The sequence below is a fragment of the Trifolium pratense genome, linkage group LG2 (assembly GCF_020283565.1).
Source record: "Trifolium pratense cultivar HEN17-A07 linkage group LG2, ARS_RC_1.1, whole genome shotgun sequence".
NCBI classification, from domain to species: domain Eukaryota; kingdom Viridiplantae; phylum Streptophyta; class Magnoliopsida; order Fabales; family Fabaceae; genus Trifolium; species Trifolium pratense.
Genome location: NC_060060.1, coordinates 71,688,301 through 71,692,859, shown reverse-complemented (window position 1 = coordinate 71,692,859; position 4,559 = coordinate 71,688,301).

Here is a 4,559-nt window from a genome sequence, read left to right as displayed (position 1 = left end):
ATAAACATAATTGTTAGCATGAAAATATTCATTGATATTACTATTTATGAAAAATTAAATTTTATATATTTTTTTTGGAAGGAATTAACTTTTATATTTAGTAGTACAAAAATTATTGAAGGTTCCAGAAGAGCCAATGCATTGTTATATCGAGAAATAAAGTTACGCTTTGCCAATATATTGTATATTTTTAAGTCTTAAAGATTTTTTTTATGTTTGAAGGATATTCGCATAAATGAATATCCTATTGAAACAAGAAATGGATGAGATCTTGTATCTCTATACATTACGAGACATATTATCAACATTTGCCTCTAGTTTGGGGTATATTTATATATATTTGTGCAATTGAAGCACATGTTCTTGTAAACCAAAAGTTTACAAATCATAATAAGTTTGTAATTGGCAAGATCAGTTGGGTCATCTCTGATCTATTATGATGCGAAAAGTTTCTATGGATTTGTATTGAATGGCCAGAAGTTCATTCAATCTAATATTTTTTTTTGTGTATTACTAGCTCGCAAAGAAAATTGATAAATTAAGAAAACGAGCGTCTCTTATTTTTTAGAATATATATAAGGTGATATTTGTAAATCAATACACCGATCATGTGGACCGATTAGATTTCTAAAATTTGAATTGATGCATCAACCAAATGGTCACATGTATGTTTGTTATAAACTCACAACCAGAAGTTTGTGAGATTATTTTTAAGAGATCATTTTATATATATTATTCTAGAAAGTATTTGATAAATATCATATGTTAATTGAAATTTATACCAAACATCTTATGAAATATGTTCATACAAACAAAAAAATAATGGACCTGAAGATCCATTCTAAGTTATAGTTGGGAACACTCAAACATGTATGTTGAGATATTGAATAGCATCATGCCAACAAATTATTATATACATAAGCTCTCCCCTAATTTATTTGAATTTTAGTTTATAAACCTATTTTCCCATATAAACATTTTTGGATGTGTTGGATACGTCTCAATTGCTCCAATATAATGCATTTAAATGAGTAGTAAAAGAATATTGGGAAAATAATTTTTATATGAATCTCCAAAGTGAGCCAATAATTGGAGATTTTTTTACAGCTTTATGGGCTGATTATCAATTGGTGAATTAGTTTTCCCAATATTAGGGGGAGATAATAAGCAGCTAAAAATATGAACTAGAAGTTCAATTGAAATGTTTTGAAATAAATTAATAATTATTATTTTGATCCTCTTAGAAATCAATATGAACCAGAAGTTCAAAAGATAACTCATTTGCAAAGTTTATGAAATCAATCAACAGCTGCTAATGCTCCAATAAAAATGAATTTCCCTGTTGGACAATCTAATATTGCAAATGATTCCTAACCACGCGTGAAGCATGGTAAGCAAATCGGTTCCAAAGATAAACATCCTCAAATAAGAAAAGGAGCTAAAAACAAAGATGACCCGAGTGAGGATATGAAAATAGTATTTGACATAATTAATTTTCTAGTTCCAGAAGAACTTATCAGGTACCTGTAATTTAGAAAATATAGAGATCTCGACAAACTATGTCATGAATGGAATACGATGGAACCGAGATGAAGTCAACGTTGACAATATTTTTGCACATAATAAAGCGCTATATGATAAATGACAATGAGGATCATAAATCAAAGTCTATTAAGGATTATAGACAATGAAATGATTGACTAAATAGATAGACGCAATTGATAAAAAATTAAACCAGCTTTGCAAAGCGAAATGTTTTTGGACCAGTAGTCCATTTCATCTGCAGATGGAGATAAATCGATATGAATAAGTTTTCAAGAGAAAAATAATAAAAACAAAATGTTTAGAGTTTGAATTGTTATTCAAGTATATTGATAAATGTCTATCATTGATTTTCAAGAAGCATATTCACTTGAAGTGAATTCAAAAATTAATTAAGTTGAGTAGCATATGAAATACTCAATTCATGTGAAATATGTGTTTTAACGTATTTGACTGGCTCACTTGATAATGATGATCCCGGAAGGATTTAGTTATATTTGACAATGAATTTTTTATATCTGAGGCTTATATTGATGATAAAAATATCATTAAGACTCCTGAAGAGCTTATGAGATATTGTTATTTTTCTTACAAAATAAGTAATTGAAGAATGCTTCGTGAATCATGAACCTTATATAAAACATGATTCTATATGAAATTGTTGAAAGTTCATCAATAGTGAACTACTAATTGGTCCCGAAGTACCATATATCAAATGTTAATATATTTGTTGAGAAATATCATTTGCTATAAATATTATCAGAACTCCTGAAGAGCTTCTGAAATTTGTAGATTAAAGAAATATGTTGGATGCGCAAAGTTTATTTGGAATCGCAAATTTATAATAAAATTATATAGCAAAAGTATTAAAACAGTTTGACATGGACAAATCTGTTGTGTACTAAAATGGTTGCGATGTCATTTGATCTGAGCAAAGATAGTGTAATGCATTAAGAAAATGATGAACAATTTGAATTGGTACCATATCTTAATTCAATTAAGCTCACTAATATATTTGCTATAATTTCGTAGTATTTTATTTTTGCCTATTCATCCAACCCAAATATTGAAGTAAAGCAAAACATAGAATTATTTATACTTTAAAGAAACAACAATATCATCCAATCATGTGAAGATTTTAGCACTACATCAAGCAAGCTGAGAAGATGTTTTTGTTGAGGATTGCAACACATACAAGAAATTCGTTGTTTTATTACAAAATGATGGTTCCTGCAACAACTCAACATGAAGATAATATCAGACGCAGTGCTAATTTAGAGAAGAGTATAATAAAGAAGATATGACATAATTTTCTACAGAGTCAACTTTTAGTAAAACTTTGGAGCAGCTAGTACAAAAGATTATTTGATTTTTCATCTCATATATAATAATTGTCTTTATGAGGGCGAGATATAAATATGTTCTGCACTCTTTTTCCCTTCACCGTGGTTTTGTCCCACTGGGTTTTCCTGGTAAGGTTGTTAATGAGGCAGTTCACACACAAATGATGATGTACTCTTTTTTCCTTCACTAGAGTTTTTTTTTTAGAGAAAGAATATCCTTCATGGACATTCAAGGGGGAGTGTTATGAATAATATGTAATGAATGTCCATTATTATGTAGGTTTTCTTGTCCCCTAATTGTGTCCTATAAATAGGACCCCTTTGTTACAATGTAATACACACCTTGAATAGAACAATACAATAGTCTATTCTCTCTTCTCTTTCTCTCCTTCATCTCTTCTTCTCTATACTTGTTATTCTCTAGGAATAGTTCATAACAAAACTAAAATTACTTATTAATTTTTTTTAGGCAAATTCTTATCTACCCATTTCATTAAATTGGGCTGGATTACCCATTTAAGTTGGCACTAATCTAAACCATCCAATTAATCTTCTATCATTTATGTCATCAAAAATATAAAAGTTGCAACTCTAGCAAGTTATAATTATGTAATTATAAAAATACCCACTGAATTTTAACAATTTTTCATTCCATCTACTTCAAAGTTCAGATTTTTTTAACTAAAAATTATCATTTTTCATCTTTTCTTAATTTCTAGTTCATTTTCGTTTTATTATTTTTTTAAATTTTGAACTTGGTATGCAACAAATTACAGTAAAACATTAAGTAGTTTTGTGGATCATGATTTTACAAATTTAATGACACAAATTTTGTGTTTTTTCGACAATCATAGAGGGAGAAATCAAAGAAAAACCTCTTCTTTTATGGTGTTCACAAAATCAAGAATTTTGTTTTAAATCTCACGTTTTGATGTTTAAAACTTGATAATTTTGTGTTAAAATCTTTAGAAGATTGAATTCTGGTCGAAACGCACCAAAAATCGCACGAAACAAGGCTGAAAACGCGGAGAAAATGGTGATGGAGCGCAACCCAGTTTTGACCCGTTTTGGTCACGGGTCGACCCGCCAGAGGTTGAAGATACACTGTTCATGCTCCAGTGAGTCCCACTCGCGGGTCAGAGAGAGTGAGGGAGAGTGTGATAGCTACGAGCGTCCGATTTATATGCCGTTTTTTGCGTTGCGCTTTATTTAACAAGCTTTATTTTTATAATATTTTTTTCAAATTTATTTCCTGAATTAAATTTTATTTATAAAATATAACAACAATATTAATTAATTAAACATTTTTAAATAATGTTATTATGAAAAATATGTTAGAAATACAATATTATATATCGTCAACTTTATATTGATATTCACTTCCCTTAATAAAGATGATATGATTATGCTTACCACATTCTACCTTCTCTAATTATAACAAACTTAATTTTTTTAATTAACAAAATCCTACAATTAGATGCAAGTGAAAGGTTAGAAATAAGAAGAAAAAAAAATGAATTTTGCACATCATCTTTCGTTTGGCATATTCTTGTGTCATGGCAAATAATTTAGAGGAGAGAGTTATCATATTACCGAGGGGATTAGAAATAGAGAAACAACTCCTGACATCGCACGTAGGGACATCGCAGGAGTCGGGGTTTGAACCTTGAACAT